Source organism: Sebastes fasciatus, chromosome 3 (genome assembly GCF_043250625.1).
Source record: "Sebastes fasciatus isolate fSebFas1 chromosome 3, fSebFas1.pri, whole genome shotgun sequence".
In the NCBI taxonomy this organism is placed as follows: domain Eukaryota; kingdom Metazoa; phylum Chordata; class Actinopteri; order Perciformes; family Sebastidae; genus Sebastes; species Sebastes fasciatus.
The window spans coordinates 27850024-27872400 of NC_133797.1; positions in this window are offsets into that span (position 1 = coordinate 27850024).

Consider the following 22377-nt stretch of genomic DNA (forward strand, 5'->3'; position numbering starts at 1 on the left):
CAAACCTTGTTGAGGAGAAATCATAAGGCTGCAGTGAAGCTATTTCTTGACCAACAGTTTGTCCATTTGCCATGGTGATCTTACAGTGACAACAAGAGTCCCACTCACAGCTGTTATACACCAAGAATTAGTTATAGCTAGGGCAATCGATTAAAATATTCCCTCTCAATTAATGGCATGAATGTCCTTAGTTAATTGCGATTAATCGCAAATTATTCACACATTTTATCTGTTCAAATTGTACCTTAAAGGGAGATTTGTCAAGTATTTAAACTCTTATTAACATGGGAGTGGGTGAATATGCTTGCTTTATGCAAATGTATGTATATATTTATTATTGGAAATCAATCAACACAAAACAATGACAAATATTATCCAGAAACCCTCACAGGTACTGTATTTATCATAAAAAAAAAACTCAAAGCAAACTCAAGCCCAACAGGCAACAACAGCTGTCAGTGTGTCAGTGTGCTGACTTGACTATGACTTGCTCCAAACTGCATGTGATTATCATAAAGTGGGCATGTCTGTAAAGGGGAGACTCGTGGGTACCCATAGAACCCATTTTCATTCACATATCTTGAAGTCAGAGGTCAAGCGACCCCTTTGAAAATGGCCATGCCAGTTTTTCCACGACAAAATTTAGAGTAAGTTTGGAGCGTTATTTCGCCTCCTTCGTGACGAGCTAGTATAACATGGTTGCTACCAATGGATTCCTTACATTTTCTAGTTCCATGTGGTACCAATAAATTCACTCTAGCCTTCGCTCAATGTCAGCTGGGATCGGCTCCAGCCCCCCCGCGACCCCGACTGGGATAAGCGGTTACGGATAATAATTGAATGAACCCTCTACAAGGAAACGAATAAGCATATATTTAAAAGTAAGTGCGCTTTGATCACATAAATGAAGTGATAAACAAAGCATAAATAATAAACCATCATAACTTGACATCTATTACTATACACAGTACACTTGCTTGCCGGTGTGACCCGTGTCTGGTTGACGAGGGCATGGAGACAGGGCTTCTTGTAAGCTACTATGTCCTCTTTCAGTTATGCACTTCTTTGAAGCCCCCAGGCTTGGAAGGCCAGGAGGGGGATCAAAGCAAGTAACAGAATAATTTGTCCAGCATGCCTGACAGTTTTAAGAAGATCTAAGCCATTTCATCTACAAACAAAACACAACAAAGGTAACACAGAGTGGCAAGAAAGCTATAATGAAAAAAGGTGACATGCTTCTCACTCCAGCCTTTTATCAGGCATTTCCGTTGCCACCTAACATTAATGTCACTCTTCTGCAATTCTGCAATGGTGCATGGAAATTTATACAGGGGGGGCAATTACTTGAGAGCACTTTCAAGCTGTTTTCCTCCTGTCATATACAGTTACGTGATTTTTCATTTATTTCTTTATGTGTTCCATAATTAAACACATGGTCATAGCAGCCCATATCCAAATTGATGATTATTAATTGTTTATGGATGCATGGGGCAGTGGGGGTGAATTGCAGGAAGTAAGCATTTAATATCGGTTGTCACATTTGAGTGCATGTAGACTTCATATCTGCTGTGCTTCAATGATTACTCATTAACATCCATTTATCATTTAATGTCAGTCTAATTTATTCACTCCTAGATTACATAAATGGCTTCAGAGCATGCTACAAGTGCATGGTAATGGTCTTGCTGCTTCCACTGGTAGCTGTGGTTTTAAGGGGAGACACATTTCTCGTCATTTCTCAGAATGCCTCTCAGATGAAGGTGAATGATGGTGTTGCTGTTAATAATGTGTGAGGTACAAGCAGCTACCACAAGCACCTTAACTGAGCATTGCATCGCAATTAGCTTTTCCTATTCTTTGTTTATTCGCCCACTCATTACTAATTTTTACAATTAATATTCCATTATCAAGTCGGACTGTTTTAGAGATAAAGTATCCTGAACACCTTTGTTACCAGAACAGAACACTCTATTTTATATTTCCAGTAAATGTCACTTCAGACATATTAAGTGAAAAGCGTAGTAACTAAGTAGGCATGTCAATGATTAGTTATTTATCAGTTCACTGATGTTAATTTAATCGATGCAATACTTTACTTTGTAATAATTTAATCAAAAATGTTTTTATTTTAACCTTCAGTGAAGAAGACGAGGGACGTCTGCAGCATCGCCCTGTCGGGGTTTCTTTCACAACGATGACCGGCTCACTGTACAATATCCCTTTCATATACCGTGATAGAAGATTTTGGCCATATCTGGCCACCCCAATTTACAACGTTTACTGAGGTAATAACTCAAGTGAGAAGTAGGGTCATTTTCTCATAGACTTCTCATAGACTTCTCATAGACGCAGAGGTTGCCCACTGGCCACACCAGTGGTCGAAAAACGCTGTTATTATGGAAAAATGTGCACTTTGAGTTGCGTTTGAGCATTTCTCAACTATGGCTCATAGAAATTGATCTGTACATCATGATTTATGGAGCAGCAACTGATAATTTATTGGTTAATTAGTTACAGCAATTTTATGTGCGGGCCCTGATTTAATTATGGCTCTTCCTTGTGTAACTGCACAGAGACTAAAATTCCCCCAATAGAGCCATCACATCCTGCCCAACTGCTATATCTGAGATCAGCTCTCAGCCTAGCTACTGTACTAATATTGTCTTTCCTGTGTCTGTTATCATATCCCGAAAAAAAACCTCTAATAAGCTGAGGGGGGTGTGTAATTGAATTTGACTTTAAGTGTTATTTGATTGTAAATGTAATTTGGAAGTACAGAATGTATCTATAGGAGATTTATTATCATTAGACAGTAAGAGTAGGGGTATTGTGATAACAGCCAAAGTGAATCAAGTCTTACAATTGAATCATGTAGTGCTCGATGCATTGTTGCTTACAATGTATGTTTGGCCAGCTTGAGGTACATGTCCACATCGGCGTTTTTTTATCGCAAGGATCTCCTCGCTTCCCAGCATTGGGCGCCTGATGGGCTGCCACTAGACACAAGTCAGAAAAGTTGCATTTCAAGGTCATTTTGGGATAATCAGATTTTCTAAAATAGTCTGTGCGTTAGTCTTCGGGAGGAGGCGGAAGCTCTGGAGAGTCAAACCTATGACTCAACAGCCTCCTGAGTCACAGGGTCACTGTGGCCAAAATATGCAGGCTATGACACCATCTCTTTATTTCATCATTAGCGGTAACAATGACATGAGAAGGTCAATGGTCGTCTGAACAAAGGAGGGGGCACTATAAACACTGAGTGTCCAAACACAGCACATTACTCCATCATCCTCAGAGAGATACACATCACATCTTCAGCTAACATTGCTCATAATACCTAACCATATTACCGTCCTACCTCTCGCCCCCCCTTGTAACCTCATATCATTATTTATTCTCTGCTAGTGTCTCCTATATTATTGAAGATTTGCCCAGCTCACCAGCAGTGCAACAGATAAGCTAATTATAATAGCAGTGCCACTTTGAGCACAGCGTCCTGCACAGGGATGGGTAACTATCACTTTCAATAAGGCTGGGTGTCTGGTGGTGCCACAAATGTCCAAATTTATAATTAAAAAAAAACAGTGCTGTGTCAAGAATATATTTTCAGTGATTAAGAAAAGATGAGAAGGATGATTTCATTTGAAGTTATGTAAACAATGACTCAACATGACTACACACGTTTTCAAGAGAGTGCACAGAGCAACTATTTAAACATGTTTAAAGTAGGGCAGTCAAAGTTAACGCGAAAATAACGCGTTACCGCAATTGTTTTTTAAAGCCATTAATTTCTTTAACGCATTGATGCAATTTGTGATTTGTAGGTTGTTAGTTTTAAAGCTAGAGTGAATATACTGGTACCACATGAAACTACAAAACGTAAGGAATCCATTGGTACCAACCATGGTATACTAGCTCTTCACGAAGGAGGCTAAATAACCTGAAAATGGCTTCTATGGGTACCCACAAGTCCCCCTTTACAAACCCACTCTATGATAATCCCATGCAGCTGGGGCAAGTCATAGTCAAGTCAGCACACTGACACACTGACAGCTGGCGTTGCCTGTTGGGCTTGAGTTTGCCATGTTATGATTTGAGCATACATATTTTATGCTAAATGCAGTATCTGTGAGGGTTGTCATTGTTTTGTGTTGTTAATTGATTTCCAGTAATAATTATATACATACATTTGTGCAAAGCAAGCATATTTGCCCACTCCTATGTTGAGTACTAAATACTTGACAAATCACAGATAAATGGGCGATTAATTTGTGATTAATCAAGATTAACTATTTTAACCGATTGACAGTCCTTGTTTAAAGTGCAACTTAACTACCCCTGAAAATCTTGTTTTTGCCGACCTCCAGTGGTTAAATGTCTCACTTTGCTGCAGTGATGTACAGGTGTACTCCAGGATCATGTGACATCATTGTTGGGCGAGCTTACAGGTGCAACAAAGGACACAGAGGTAAAAAAGGCTTGAAACTTTCAACCACAGAGGACAGTGAAACACTGCTTTTCAAGCTGGTGTATAGCTACTCTTTAAACAACTCTCTTCTAAACTATGACAAATCATTTATACTGTAATGTGTAATACATGAGATCTTGCAAGGACTGGTGCAAACTGTTTGACATCATGCCTGTTTAACTAAGGGACGTACAAGCACCTTCAACTTTTTGGAATATGAGTGCTTCAGAGAATTGATAACATTTTGTCAAGAAGCCCTTTTTATAACTTTTACGCTTTAACCCTAACCCTAAAAAACTACTTTTGGTGTATTTATTGTCAATATTAAACTCAGCATGGCAAAGTGTAAGACAAAGGTCAGCAAACAATACTCTTTTTATTGAAACCATAGTGATTTCATATTTGTAAAGCTTTCTAAAAGACTAGAAAAGACATTTTTGTGTGTTACACCACCTTAGTGGAAATTATTTCAAGTCAGTTGGGCAGGGAATGAGACACCAATATGCATATGTCAGTGCAACACAACAAAGGAGGCAACAAGTAAGGGATAATGTACAGCGAGCCGGTCATTGTTGTGAAATAAACCCCGACAGGGTGATGCGGCACCCCGACGCAAGCAAAGGTCTTTTGTCACCCTGAGGGAGTTTATTTCACAACAATGACCCGCTAGCTGTACATCATCCTGTTTATTACACGGCTACTTACTTAAGAAATCAATAACTTGACACAAAAACGGTCCGCCAGAGTCCAACATCAGAACTGCGTTATACAGAAATATCAGACCGTAGAACGCTGTGATCGACCAATCAGAATCGAGTATTCATCAAAGCAGTGTAATAAGAGAAAAATAAATGTTTGAATTACATTATTCTATACATTTAGTTTAATTATATTAATGCACTGTTCAGCAGTTGAGAGTTTAAGAAGCACCAGGGAAGATTCATTTTAAGGGAAATTCTACTTTAGGTCTAAATCTTACTGATTAATGCTTTTTAATTTCTTAATCAGTCTAGCATCTAACATCAACTTATCGAACTAGCATTACTTTATTAACTAACAATACTTATTTAGTAAAATCAAATGCATTTAGGCCTAGTAACATCAAACTCATTGACATCTGAAAATGTATTATTTTCACCTGAGAGGTTGAGCTGATGGGAGTTTAAGCAGGTTCTCTTTGGATCTTGTTGGATGACACTTTGTCATAGTCTTTGTAGTTCGGTTTGGATCATATTCTACCATCTCTCGCTCTGGTAACAGTTTGCTTTGGCTTTCTCCGGTATCTTCGGACATGGTCGTCTCACACATTGTCACTCGGCTAGAATCGTTTCTCTCAGTCTCTTTCTGTCATTCTCTCTCTCAGCAGCAGCAGCAAGTCGCTGGATCATCTCACCACCCCCCTTTGTAGCTGAAGTGGGTCATTATGGCATCTTTGCCAGTTTCAAAATGTCTTTCATTTTTAAAGTCTTTTCTTTTAAAGTCTCTTTCTCTTTATAGTTGCTGGACCAAAGTCTTCAGCACGTTTGTGCATCACAGTATTGCAGTGGAGCTGCAGGGCGCTTCAGACAACGCAGGGTTGCATCAGTCGATGGATCAGGAACCAGAGGCAGACAAGCAGAGCAGTGAGAGAGAGATCTGGCGTGCAGGATTCAAAGTTCTTTAGTCTTCGTTGTAGCATATTAGAACCCAGGTGAACGCAGAGGCTTCTTCTGGTTCTTTCTTCTCAGGTCAAGTGGATATCCTCTCAGCATGTGGTGAGGTGTCGGGCTCGCAGGGGGCCTCTGGTCCTCAGGACGACTTGTTCACCTACTCCTCATCCTGCTGGCGCGGGAGAGGTAGAGACCACAGTTCAGCGTCACAGCCCTGAGTAGTAGCGTTTCTTCTGACTTCTTCTATTATCTTCCAAGAAAGGGGCGCCGTGTTTAGTTGGCGCAAAGAGCACTCCTCCCATCTTAAGCTTCTTTTACAGGATTAATACTAGTTCATTTACAAAGCCTTTTTTAACTCTTCCATATTAGAAAGTTATCTCAGCTGCAGAACGATACCAAACAGTTTGATATAAATCACTGAATAAAACCATATCAGTTGAATTAGAATGAATTAAACAATGTATGTCCTAGGTAATTCTCTGCATAGAAAATGTAATGTTACAGGCCACAAGATCACCTCTGAGGCGTGGATTTGAATTAAACTAAATTATCAAAAACGTTTGCAACTGTGTTGGAAAAAAATCTTGTTGATTGATAGAAAGTAAAAAGTACAAGACTGTACACAAAAACCTTAGGGTAGAAGTAAACATATTACACTATATTATACAGTGATATTACATGAACATCTGTTGCGCGCCCACTTATGATGAGCTGAAGCTTTAGGTATATGTTGTAGTAGTTTGAAAATTAATTTAGCAATTTGCAGGGATGCACCGATACAGATACCGCATTGGATATCAGGTCAATACTGACTCAAATAACTGGATCGGGTATCAGTGACAATGGGGCCGATCTGTTAAATTCAATTCTATATATATATATATACACAGTATACTGTATACACATTATATTCTGGAATTTTAATTCCTGTTTAAGTTTTGACTAATTTGTTGCTGCATTATAAAGGCTTGTAATTTCTATTAATTTTGAAGATTTTTTACCAAGTTGCTGGTGTACGATTTATTATTTTAATATAATTCAGTAAATTCATATCTAGGCTATGTATTTATTAGTTACATTTTGTTTTACAAAGTTAGGAAAGCAATATTTAAGTCAGGCCTGGTGTTGCCCTGAACATAAAAGAAAAAGAAAAAAAAAGGAAAAGTCGGATCGGTGCATCCCTAGCAATTTGTCAATTCACTTATGAATTATTTTGGAGAATGTGTAAGAGTAACTTCACGGGGGACAGGGTGGACACTTCTTCTGTACATCACTGAGAAACGAATCATTGGTGGTCCGAAAAGACAGAGGTTGTTAAGATGCTCTTTAAACTGACTAGTAGAGTCTTGTGGTTTTATGTAATATTGAAGTTACCATTAAAAGAATACGTATGGAACTTGTGGCTCCATCCAATTTACTAATCTATAGCACTTTCAAACAGCGCTAGCAGCTCGCGTTGTTAGAGGATACCCTGCTCCAGTTGTAGATGCTTGTTTGAGAGCAGAAAGCAGACATTTCTGTCTCTTTAGGTTCAGTTTATGCTCACAGTTTGAACACTGTACAGTATATCATACATTATAATGTTTGGTTATTCCTGCTGTCTGTCTCAATGTGAGGATAAAGCAATATACTGCTATGCAAATCTATCAAAGTACTGAATGAAGCATGATCATCAATGTCTACACTGAATAGAAAACCGAGTGGCAGTGGACAGTTCTGTGCTTACAGAACCCATGCCTGCCAGAATTGACTGAATCTTTAATTTGTGTTTGCTATAAATGAAAAATAGTTTAATTTATGCATTGATGCAAAACAAATTAGCCTTTAAGCCTTCATATATTTTGTGTTTAGTATTTATCTCAGTTTCTTGATTTCCAGCTTTGGCCTTGGCCATTAATTTTAATTCCAATGGTTAATGCATCCGCCCTTACATACACATAACTTTGCTGTTTTTTATTTGACATAACTGAAAACTTGCAGAGAAAATCGTTCACATAGTTTAAAACTTGTATTTTGATTAGAGGAGTGATTTCCATATTACATAATAAATTACTGTTTTCACTGCCTATGAATTTTAGTAAGCTTAAGTATGCGGTGATGCTGAGTCTATTTAATTACTAATTACAGAGGATTCACTGCAACAAACAGAAGATGTCTACAGACTATACAAAGTCCAGCTGAAATTGAAAATTCTCCCCCTAATGTCAAAAAACCTAAGTGAAATGCAAAGATCACAAATGCATTTCCCTCTCTGCCCCGTCAGTAACATAGGCATCGCTTGACAAGCTTTTGCTCAAATTCATTTGAGAAGGCAACCAACCATTTCCTCTGCTTGAGGTACCATGATTCAAGATATGATAGAAACTCACTGTATAGTAATGACAAGAAAAAACGCTGTGCTTAAAAATTCAGGAAGCCGCAGAGAGCATGAACAGAACAATCATTACAAGCTTAGATCTGTCAGTCATGTAGCTACCACAACAGCCTGCTGGACTGCAAGACAGCAAGCCAGTGGGTGTCACTTGTCATTGAAGAGCCCAGACCTCTTTAGCGAGGTGCTCTGATGCACTGGCCTGCAGATGCATGAACGGCTCCCACGCATTTGATGTAGACCAAGACAACAGCAGGAAGTGGCTTAAACCTCATGAAAGGTGGAGAGACATTCCATTACATACAGTATGGTGCTTCAGGAGATGAAGGTCACTCAGAGGTGGGAGTATTATGATGTCTATTTTAGTTGGCAACGCCGGACTTGAGTATGATTTCCCACAGCATCATAAGTGCGCATGTCATCTCGTGAATCTTGTTCGACAGCTGATGCCATAAATTCAGTGACACCTGCTGGAACTACCTGTTTGTTGAAAGAGCAAAGAGAAAACGCAATAGGTAACGCATATACAGCATTAAACATAATGACGTATTAGAACTTGAAGAATGATGACGCACATATTTATCCTGTTCCTGTCTATTACTCACAGTTGTTAAACATGCTGTGTGATCATTTTAGTTGATTTTGCTGATTTAGTCTAAGTTGTCTTTTACAGTTTAAATCCACAGAAATGGAATCATCTCTACATCATAGACTTTATATAAGAAGTGGACGTAGTCACCGTGACGTCATGGCAATTTTGAAGCCTTGAGTTTGGCATTTTGTCCATCGACATCTTGGTTTTTGGCCGTCACCATCTTAGTTCTTTGCAACCAGAAGTGACACGAGAGGGTGGAGCTAAGTACAACGCTGAATAAGGCATATTTAGCCAACCAAAAAGGTTATAATTTACTTGCATGGACTGAAAACACACTGTGAAAGTACGAAGACAAAAACACGGACAACGCCAGGGTAGCAACCTGTTAATCACAAGGTAGCCATGTCCTAAAGCTTACCCTGCTTTATGGTCTATTTGATTCTAAATGGGACCATCATTTATTAAATGAACATCATGCTGTATTGAAGAAGACTTGAAACTAGCGATTGAGACCATAAACTCATATTTACAATGTTTGCTAAGGCAATAAATCAAGTGAGAAGTAGGGTCATTTCCTCATAGACTTCTATACAATCTGACTTCTTTTTGCAACCAGAGGAGTCGCCCCCCTGCTGGCTGTTAGAAAGAATGCAAGTTTAAGGCACTTCCGCATTGGCTTCACTTTTCAGAGCTGGAGGTTACCCGCTGCTCTACATACAGTATGTGCTTCCACCTCTGCGCCAGCTGTAGAAGAAGAAGCTGAAGTCTACTCCTAAAGTGTATAGATCCCTTTTTGAACATAGGAGAAACATTTTGGAGAGAACATGAGAAACTCTGAGCTGATTGCTGCAGCTGAATCAAATGTAGAGATGTTTAAACAGGGGGATTTAATCCTTTGAATAGGACCCAGTAAGCAGAGATGCCATCCTCAAATGATCAAAACATGTAGCTGGAGATCAACAAAAATGTGTCTCTGCTAAATAGGATGTTTGCACATACAGTTCTGATCATTGCAAAGCTGGCTTCAATTACAAACATTCAATACTGTATATGACTGAAGTAAGGAAATAGCAAGTGTTATTTATAGTTTTGCTAAACGAGTTTGGTAAAACTGCGTAGTAATTTTTGAGGCTATACTAAAGTATGAATAACGGGATGCGCTGATCCAACACAACGGATCTGTATCAGCGCAGATACTGACCTTATTAAGTGGATTAAGTATCGGCTGTGACATTGTTTATTTGGATTCACCATCAGTGGTTACCAGAGTAACAGCTACTCTTCCTGGCGTCCATACATCACAGGACCAATCCATGTTCGTACAGTTTATTTGTCAATGTAATTATAAAAGTTTCGTTATCAGTTACATTTACTCAGTCATGGTGGGCCGCCAACTCAGTTTTCAGTGCCACCACAATCTCTGGCCTCATGTTACCTCACAGATGTGAAAAGTATTTGGTGACTGAAATATGTACGATTTGTTCAGTCAGAAATGTTTGAAAATAAACATCCTGCTCCTGTGATGTGATGGCACTGTATACTGCTCATAGAGAGGAAGCTTTTTTTCCAGGTTGTTTCATCTCATTTCGGGACTCTAATGGCTTATTATCCCCACAAGCCTGATAAAGAAATTCCCTCTATGTGCAATGAAAAAAACAAATTATTTTCCTTTAAAGCTATTTGACCATTTCTGGCTTTTTGATGGATATGTCGACTACTACCAGATATAAGTCATTGTCTGCCATCTCCTGACTGTGGGATGAGTTTGCAATATTCTGTGGTGCTATTTTTGTAATTGTAAAATGACACATCTGCCACTGATTGGTCAGGCAACATCCATCTATCCATCCATCCATCCATCCATCCATCCATTACCTAGCCTGCTTGTTCTGTTCGGGGTCTCAGAGGGCTGGATCATATCCCAGCACACATTGGGCAGGAGGTGGAGTAAACCCTGGAAAGGTCGCCAGTGTATCATAACAACAAGGCAGCAAATGTTCAAAATCTGTGGATGCATCCCATCAGAGGTATCACATGAGTAATGTATCCAGACAGAAGCAAGTTTAAAGCAACAAAATGCATTGTTCTAAAGCCTACCTACACTTGCAAGCTGCTCCTCACATCTTTTTCTCCACACACACACACACTCACACATACAAACACACAGGCTTATTCAGAGCCAGCATGACAGCTTGGTCCTGTGATGCAGAAAGTGATAAGCTCATCTCCAAGTCTCTGTGGTACTGGGGAAAGAGAGAAAATGAGAAAGAGACAGAAAGAGCGAATGAAAGAAGGAAATGAGACCAGTGGAGCCAGCAAATATGAGGGAGACGGGGGTAAGACAGAGAAAAAGAAAGGAATAAAATGAGAAAACGGCAGTGAGAGCGCTTCACATTTGGGCTTGCAAACCTGAGCCCAAACGAGAGGACAATGTAGATGAGTAAATGATCCTCATTTGGACTCCAGCATGTAATCACAGAGTAGCCATTTGCAGAGAAATACAATTCCAAGTCTGCCATTTAGAATAAGAAAACAGAAACATTTGGCGCATAATGAAAGACCCGTAATCCAGGACCTAACTGCCGATGTGTCAGCAGAAAAATATGTATGATCATAAATAATCTTTAGCTAGTGCTTCACCAAACAGTTTCAGCCCTCCCCTCGCTCCACACCCCATAGCTCTGCACCACCGACCAATTTCCTAGACCATCGATTGGTGGTCAATTTTAGCCAGGGAGAGAGAGGCAACTCTTCTTCCCTATGGATTTTCACGTCACAACGATGACTGACTGCAAATAACCACTCGCCAATCATGTCCCACTTTCCGAGTGACCTTTCCCAAACATTCACACTTAGCACTCTAATGCAATAATGTGTTTTATGGAAGGTACACAGACAGGCTTTATTTGGCAATAAATTCAAACTGTGTTTTGGGTGAAAAGTGTGAATTGTGGTGGTGATTGTGTTTGCTTAACACTGTGTTTAACTATCAGTCATCAGCTCAGCACATGGATGGCTGTGTGTGGGTGTATGTGTGTTCATGTGTTGTGTGTATTTGGCCTACAGGATCTTTGTCCTCTTGAATATATGGCTTCAGACACTACACCTGGGGCCAGATTTATAAACAACACCTACACCCAAAAAGCCTGCATATACGCCATTTCCCACATGAACCTGAATTTCTAAAAGAAAAAAATGTGCAGACATCACACATCCATACACACAGATTTTTAGAGCCAGCTGTAAATATAAAAAATAAGAAGAGAGAAAGAATCAAATTAATAAAGAATTGTATATCTAAGGTCTTTTTTTAGACAATTTCACAGATTTCATAATTTTTTTTCACTACAGAGTGATTTGTAAAGTGTCTTTTTTTTTTAAGGGGGGGGTCTTTAGGGGAAGATCGCAGGTCAACAGTATATGTCACATAGATACATAGGTGTGCATCATCTGAAAGCTGGGAACCTGAAGATTAATGTGAGATGAAGCTCAGCACTATAGTTTTTCTAGCCATACATCTATAGTAAACATTGTGTTTTTGTTGGTCGCCTATTAAACCATTAAGACACCAAGACCTTGAAGAACACCATAGGAAAAGTCATGCTGGGATTTAGTATCAAAAACTTTTGAGATTTCCGCAAAAATTGCATTTGTCGACGATTAGATGGTGAGCACTTCTGTTCTGGAAACTGCTCAGAAACCCCCTTATTGTCAATATACCTATAACACCATACATTCTCTGAATGCTCTAGGTCTCTAGTTTGTGATTGTAAAGCTTCATGAGGCTGTGATTATCCTAGAGGTCACAACAGGTCATTTTATACAGTGACGTCAAGTTTAAAAAAAATGGTCTCACTACCATGAAATGGCTACTATGGGGACTAACATCATCACACAGAGCAAATGCGCTGCATTAATGACAATGACTCCATGCTGCCTACTAACCGATTAGCTGATTAAGGGTGTGTCAACATCCATATATGGCTAACTGTGGGAGTGGAGTTAAGGCATGTGCACATTTCCAGGATGATTGAGATTCATAAAACAAAACCAGGCATTCACATACAGCTTCATAATTCTGATGAAAAGAATGCATATGCACACAGTACTTCTGTCTTCTGAGTCATGAATCTACACAAAGTTTTATGCATCTGGCTCCTGTTTCTTTATATGATTGTTTTGCAGCTATTTGATGGCTACACCTAAAAATAAGTGTTTTTAACCACACTTGTTCCATGCATACTATATTTTATTGACACCTCAAACTGAATATTATCACAGACACGGATTTGTTCACTCAGACACACCTTTAAGCCCACATAGATCCTGTATCACCACTTTTACGGTTTCTGTTCTTCCACGAGGCGAGCTCAACCTGTCACTTCATTCGTTTCGTCTTTTCCTCGCTCAGCTTACTCTCGTCTCTCAAATGACTCAATTCCCTTCCTCTATTTCCCCTCACACAATCTGTCTCTCACCTCACTTTCTTTCCCCAAAACATTTGGCCGTAAAAAGTAAGAGAGGGGACTTCAAACTATTATAGCTTTTTGATTCAGTTGTTTTGACTGATTGTTATGTGAACACTATATTTGTATTATTTTTTTATTTTTAGTCTCACACGGTGAATGAATTACATTTTCACTTAGTATTACAAATTCTACATTTAGTTTGACCATGACAAACTCATCGGAATCTATCAGGAACGCACAGCTTTACAGTCTGCATGATCGAGTGTAAAGAGCCATTTGCTCTTTAACCTGCACAGATGATTTAGGAGGGCTGGTCACACTCTGATTTCATTAAATACGCTTCACCTATTCCCTCGCTTCATTAAAGAATGAGAGAGGTAGGTTAAAGATAGCACTATGCTAATAGGTTGCGTGTGAGACAGGGAAAGATCGAGGTAGACACACGGAAAAGGGGAGAGCGAGAAAGGGGGGATGAGGCTGGTGGGTAATCGAGGCAGGATTCAGAAGTCATTAAGGTCAGTTAAGATGAGGTCTCACATTGCCCCCTGTCACCTGGGTCATCAGTGCAGAGCTGTGCACACCAGGGAAAAGGGATGTGTGTGAGAGTGTGTGTGTAGGTGTGCAAAAAAGACATTATGTTAGGTGTGGTTTAACACGTGGAGGATGTACTGTATATTCAATTTATACGTACAGACAAGTGACAAATTAAAGGAAAACCCTGAATAGATGGTGGAGAAACATAAAAAATGCAAATGCTTCCAATAAGGACATGTGACAGGTCACTCAAGGGGCTTCCCGTCAGAAATCAATCAATTTCTGACCTCACCCCTTTCGATTTAAACGACATGTTAACCTATTAACCTCTTAATCCGACGGCCCACTGGTGGACCCGGTCGCTATTCTGTCTTTCAGAGGTTGTAGCGGCTTTAAAGCTAGAGTGAAGATACAAGAACAGAGGTCACGTTAACCAAATATTTTCCATAATTGACTGAATTTTTTACTGGAGGAGGCGTTGGAGCACGTCTGTGACCCTAACGGTGCCGATGCAGCTGCGCCGCTGGTGCAGAAGGAGCGTATGCTGCAGGATTTCCCCCCGGTGATTGCAGGATAGAGAAATCCCACGTTCAGAGATTCCGGTAATTCCAGTCTCCAGTGTGTTAGCAGAGCGCGGGTTAAGCCTTCAGAACAAAATGAAAATGGCCATAAGAAGTCATCTGTCCGAGGCAAAGACTTTGAAAAAAAAATATTCGTCTGCTTTTGTGTGTTGACATGAAAAGAGACCGTGCGGTCGCTGTTGTGTTCATCTTTTCTCTCCATGCCCTTATAAATGCATAATTTATAAGATTGTTGTGTATATTAATCAAAAAAACAAAATTATCAAAAAATCCAAAATTATCAAAAAATCCCCAAAACAAATTAAACAAACACACAAACAAAGCGACGCACACAGCAAGCGCCGTCGCCGTGTGTGCCGCTGTGAGTCAGTCTTCAGTCCAATACTCAATTTATCAAATTCAATTTATTGAAAAAAGATCGGGCCGTGTATGAACTCTATAGTTTTTGCAGCGCACACACAAGGAAGAGACAGATCGTGGACTATGAAGAGATATTCGCTGAAATTTGACAAATAGTGTATTGGATTAGAATCACAGACTCTGCTTTTAAATAGGCATGTATTATTGTCATTAAAAAATGAACATTAAAATGATGGATAATAATAGATGATGATGGAATTTTTGCAAACCTATCCCTCAAAATGACGGACAACGAGAAAGTCTAACGCAACCACTGTACTGGTATGATATGAAACTAGGAAAGCTGAGGAATCGATTGGTACCAACAATGTCACACCTTGTCAGGAAGGAGGCTATATAACGCTCCAAAGCTATGCTAAATTTTGGCGAGGAAAAACTGGCATGGCCATTTTCAAAGATGTCTCTTGACCTCCAACCTCAAGATATGTAAATTAAAATTCTGAGGGAGACAGAGTGATTATATTAGATAAAACAGATCTTGACAATATGTATAATTTTAAGTTGAAAAGAGGTAATAAATCGCAATACTCAGCATTTCACAAAATGTTTAAATATGCTATAAGATCGAATCGTGACTTTATTATCGTGATAATATCGTATCGTGGGGCCTCTGGTGATTCCTACCCCACTGCAGGGTACGGGGCAGCTCTACTCGACTTGAACGTTCTTTTTTGGTTTTCCATTGGCAAAAGTTGTGTTTAGTACATGCACCTGGTCCTTTTTTTGGGATCACCGCAGTCGAGGTTCCAAGCGAGCTGAGCCAACATCACCACCACCATCATCAAAATACCCAACGAGGGAATGTATTTTGGTGTTCAGAGTTTCAGAGACATGTAGAATCTATGCCATGGAGCACTGGAGCTGTTCTGGCAGCTCCTGGTGTCTCAACCCGTGTCCAACACGACACTTTATGTTGTTTTTTCCTTTAATTTGTCACACATTTGAACGCCTGTCTTAAATAACTGCATTGCCCAACATCCGTGGAGGATTCAAACAGCCCTTCCTGAGAAAACGCACCATTACTGGATGAATTCCTCCGAGGAGAACTGCATCAGATCTACAGGCAACATCTCGAGGCATTGTGTCATTGTGATTCATGTCTGTGCAATTTGTACAAACATTGGGGACAGAAAAAACACAACAGTGATCAAGAAATGTTTGTTAAATTTAATCAAAAACAGTAAATTCACAAAGCCTATTAGTGAAATTGCATGCTGTGGTTTGAGTTATAAGAAAACTGATAAATCAGCAGGAGAGCTACTGAAAATTTTTTTTTCTTGATCTTCAGATCTTTAACTGAAAACGTGTGGGCATATAAATGCTAGCGATATTATTTTCATATTAAGATATAAGTTTTATTAAGGACACCATTGTTCCAACTGTAAAAGTAAGACATGACAGTTGTCGTTTACTCAAACTGAAGCAAAGGAATAAAGAACGATTTCAAAGGGAAGTTTCAGGTAGAAGAATATTAAGGACTTTCATAAAACAAGACACTTGTAACATTATTGGTTATAAATCATATACTCTAGACCTCTAGGACACCTGCCCTAATGAAGCAGACCAATAGTACGCCATCCAGACCGCACCATGAGCATAAGATTTACTCTTGAGATTATAATTTCCATACAAAGTTGACAGTTTTCCCTCCCCTTGTATGTCTACCACTTTGGTTTACAGTGTAAAGACATTTCTATGGCTACTTACTACATTCAAACAGCCACATAAACACATAAACACAATTCATATACTTGCTATAAAGACTGCAGCAATGCTGCTTCGTGGGAACCCAAACATTATGCTCAGATCTTGCTATGCATTCACTCTCACCCTTCTACCTTCTACACTACACCACATACTTCCATGAAATATGAGCTGCAGTCACACAGTATAATCAGATATCGTTTCAGGTTTATGATGTGACATTGACAAGCTATTCTCACAGGTAACCGGCAATATATATGTAATAAACAGAGAGAGAGAGTTGGTGAGTTTTGATGGAAGAATTTTTAATTTCAGATTACACTTCTGGTTGGGAGCTATGAAAAGGTATAACAGTATGAGCTATAAAGGATGCTGCTACTGTGTAGCCATAGGAACATCCTTTCGTCTGGTGGCATGCAAAAGCCGGAGAGTGGGGCATGTATTAAAAATGCATCAGATGGATTCACAAGCCGAGGACTGAGGGCTTTTACACTGCTCTCATTACTGTATCCATTTACAGTGCACTTAAATTATTATGAAAAACGCTGAAATCCATATCCGCATTTGCATCTTAAAAGGAGACTGTGATTTGAGTATGTGTGTGAACAAGTTTGTGTGCATGCATGAGTCACCCCTTATTGTGTTAGAAGTGGTGTGAGATGGCATTTATTTGACTTTTTCACTTTTTAACCTTTATGTGACAAATCAAAGTGACAAGAGAGAGAAAGATTAGAAGAGAGAGGGATGACATGCAACTTGATCACTGTTACAGTGTTCTCTATTAAGGTTAATGCATTGTATCGGTGCCATCTGCAAAGCTATCGCTTTAAACATGTAAAAAAAAAAAACAAGGGTGTATAATACCTGATAAAACAAATCTTCAACATACAATTAATTTGCAATTATTTTGATAACGAATTGATTATTCCAGTCATTTCTCAAGCACAAAAATGCCAAATATTCTTGTATTTTTACCTCTCAAATGTGAGGATCTGACAGTTTCTTTGTCATATATGATAGTAGACTGAATATCTTTAGGTTTATAATAAAACAAGCAATTTATATATGTCACCTTCGTCTCTGGGAAATCACAATGGCCATTTTTCACCACAATGTTTATACTTAAAATCCAGAAGCCAGATGCATAGAACTCTGTGTAGAGATTCACAACTAAAACTGTGTGTACGCACTGAAATATGCATACACATTATTTCCGTCAGATTTATAAAGTCGCACGTACACCAGGGTCTGTTTAAGAAATTTCAATCGCACATGCACTAGGGTCGTTTTCCCCACCCACAGGTAGTGAGTAATGGATGTAGAAACACCCTTAAACATCTGTTTGCATATCTATAGTTCCCACTCCACCACTCATTAGACCTGTCAATGAGAAGAACAGCAAAGAAGAGGCGACTGATGTGTATCATCGGTGAAGTTCTCCAATGGTGCCAGAGCAGCTGTCATTACGCACGCCTGTGTCTATTTGTAGCATCTGTACCACTAATTCATCACACTTTTCTGCAAACCATCATTGCAGTAAAATCTCCCGCGGTCTGACCGCCGTGACCAGAGCGATCATGACAGTGTTTCCCACAGGATTTTGTGAGACTGTGGTGGCTGGACCTCAGACCAGGGGTATGCTCCTCGGGAAGAAAATTTCATAGGACACATTGTAATGTTTTAAGAGCAAAAATAAGAGGATGGATCTATGAAGAACTTTGTGCTCTTGTAAACAAGTTTGTGCTCTAGTAAACAATTTAATCATAAACACAAACACATTGGTTTTATAGATATGAAGCATGGTAAACGAGACAGGATCCGTGTTTTAAGACGGGTCGGGTGGATTGCTGACATCACCACTGACGCACCTCGCTTTACAGTCACACAGGGACCAGGGGGCCCCGTCCCTTCGCGCAGGGAGAGAGGGTCTTTCTCTCCCCGGACCTTTCCACCACGGAGGAAATGCGCCCAGCGAGAGCCAGCCGGCACCGGGGAGAGGTCCCACGAGGGTATCCTCCCACACCCGAGGGGCTGTCACGTCTAGGTAATTAATGAGAAACATTGCTCCTTCATGTTGCAAGTTTCCAGCAGCGTGGACGCAGAGTTAAAAAAGGAAAAATAATAGATCATCTCTGAGGCATACAATTCCGATGGATCGGACAATTTGGAACCGGTTCTCAACTGGAACCGGTTCTTGATTCCCATCCCTAGTTGTTTTTTGAATTTCCCTGTATATCAGTGGCAGTCAGCCAAAGTCTTAGAAGAAATATTAAAAGATAAATGAAAGTGGGAAGGTGTCATCACAAAATGCCTGGGGAGAACACTGGGCCTGACATTGATGTAGTAACATCAAATGTTTTTATTATTGTTCACACAAACAGAAACAACATTCACAATGCCACCTGACGAGGAGTGACATGTTCTTCTTTTATTATTGAACCAATTACCTCATGTGTACCACTGAGAGATGCCTCCATGAATTTCAAATGGTCTCCTGGCCTCCCTCTGCTACCTCCTGCCAGGCCTGAATCCCTGAATCAGGTGAGTGGAGTGCTTGAACATGAGAGTCACTGAAGCGTTTAAAGTGAAAACCACAATAAGATATTCCCTCATGTACACTTTAATCTTAGACAAACGTTTTTCACTAAATATTAAACATACACTTGCTGATTTTAGCACACAACGGATGTAGTGCAGTTTGTTCCAGACCTCTGAATCACCCCGCACATGTGCAAAATGTTGTCAAGCATATTTTGTCTTTTCACCTTTCTAGCATCTCCACTCAATCTGGTATCCTTTTTTTGTCATTTCCATCTACAATTCACGTAAAACTGGACAGGAGGGTGGGCGTTGCGCTTTTGCGAAGACCCTGTGAGGCAAGAAAAACTCTTGATTTTGATAAGGAACTAGGGATGCTAATTTTGAAATTTCTTTCTAACCAATAATAGACCCACGTTAACCGATTGTTAACTGACAAGATTAGTTTGTAGCATGCAGCGGTGCTATTTTTAGTGCCTAACAAGCCGCCCAGCTGCAACAAAAAGTAGATGCAAAAACAGGTTAAATCCATCATTTATCACCGGCTGCAGTGTATGAGCGCAAAACAGACAACTGAGTCTTCAATTCAACCGTCCGGGAGAGTTACTACTAGCAGCCATGACGCTATGTGTATTGTCCAAGTCTCCACCTTATTATTTAGTTTAGCTGTGTGTTTGCCTGACGTAACGTTAGCGAGTGTCTGAGTGGCTTCGTGCTCGCCGTTGTCACACACCAATGAACCGTCGGCGTGGCGTACCGTTAGCGAGTGTGCGACAGACCGTGTGTGTGGTGGCGGTGAGTGTGGGGTTTTCGGTGGCGTTGTAGTGGTGAACGTAGCAGCGCAGTGTGTGTACAGTTTATTTTGTTGGTGAACAAATGCTACAACTCCTCAAGACCCAAGACAAGCTCCTATATTTTGCAACACCGGCTCAGACTCACTTAAGGTGGGCTGTTAAGGTGGACCAGCTATTTTCATTTCTATGACAAGCCACTCCTCTGGGTTTTGCTCAGCTTTCTAGCTACTTTTTAATAATTCTTTTAACCGTTTAACCGATAGCATTAATCGGTTAAAAATTCTTAATGTCGGTTAATGGTTAAACGTTTAATTATTAACATCCCTATAAGGAACAGATCATAGTAACGGATAACAAAAACACATCTGAAACAGGAGGCAAACTACAGTCTCCTGCACAAGAGTCGGACATGTGCAACAAGCCCATTCACCACCCGGTCCTCCATAATAACAGTTCACCTTGTTACATATAGGACACACTACCTCCTGCAGTGGCACTGAACATTGGCATTGGATGTACATTCTGAGGTGTGGAATCATCCATTATGGACATAGCCTGATTCCTATGGATACCGGGCTGCTGTAATTTAAGATAAATTCCCCTTTGGTCAAAAAAGGTAGCAAGACACCTGCCATGTGTATAATGTAGAGGTAGAAACCTGCTTCCCCATAGGGGCTATTTTATTATCTTTCCTTATCTGTCAGAATGAAATCCTTTCCTGGTGATATTAGTAATAAATGTCTATAGAGCTTTCACTGCCTCTACAGGTTTTATGGTTTAAGTTGAAATACTGTAAGCAAAGCTGCAATGGGCACCATGGGTGTGCTGCAACAATGACATTTAAAGGGCTCATAGAAATATATCCAAACAGGTTACAAGCTTTCCTGGTTAAGTTATAATCGCTTCAGACAGCTTTTTATTAACAACAAGTCCTACAGAAAGATAGAAAAAAAAGTGGTTCCCATTTGCACTGCAGTACCCCAATGGCTATAAAGGAAGCATGGCAAACCATATGAATTAGTATTCAATGGTGTGAAGCTGCTAAAAAACAGCAGATCAGGGGAAAAGCTCTTGATATACAGTGTATGAGGAGAAGTGATAGTATTTTTTTATTGCCAATTTAGCTCACAACATGTATGCTGATCTCACAGTAGTTGAAAGGCTATTTCTGGGTTACACAAAAAGCAATATAAAAGCAGACTTTTAGCCTGTTTCACGCAGAGCCCCCGCCACCCCCTCCCTTTACAATGTAACATTAAAGTTGCACTTTGTAGAAATGCTTACTCAGTCATTACAGCATACTAAAAACTTGCAAGTGCCCTGCAAAAAACATTTTCTATAGTGCTCTTCCATTTGGAAAACTGTACGGTAAATATTTAAGGAGGTTGTGTATACTCTCATTGCAGTCTTCGTGGTTTCACCAACCTTACACTCCTGCTTAAGAGCCATTAAAGTGAACATGATGACATTCTGCTGTGCAATTTGTTAATCTAATCCAATCTACTCAAATTAAACCTAATTTAATCTCATCTAATCTACTTCTGAAGAAGCAAATTTAGATGGAAGCTTGAATGCATTTTATTTGTACTGTATCCAGGTAAACAACAGCACAAGAGTTTCTTTCTAGCTTCAATGTGTCCCATTGAGGTGAAATTTTATAAATTAACGAGTGAAATGTATTTATAAAATGCTAAACATTGATTTTGTTCCGCATGCGATGGCTTTGAGTGTGGACAGTCTCAAATATTTGAGTGTATATGGTTGGCATGGTAATTTGTTCCACCCTTCCACATTAGTAGGGTAATTATAATTTATTGCTCCCATATCAGTAGCGTAGCTCTGCCCTTGTTATGCCATAATCAGGCCTTTACATTAATAATTTTCAACCTCTGAAGAGATATTTCTCCTGTTATTTACACTCGTTAGTCTAAAGGTTAAGCCCTGAAACGCTTTGTCCCATTCATTTATCTTTTCTGTCTGGAATGGACGGTGGCCGATGGGTCTACTAATCTTTTGTTTGGCTCACAGATGCATTAGGATAAGAAAAGGAGATTATGATTTATTAAGTACTCTGGGTTTTTGTGTACATTATAGATACAGAAAGTGTGCCTCAACATGTGATTACAGATGGAATTATTATGTACATGCTGCACACTCCCCAACATTGACTCATGCTGCTAAAGAAAGTAAGAATAGGAATTTGGTGAAGATGCATTGCTTTAACTTTTTGAAAATATTACATACAATCTGGAAG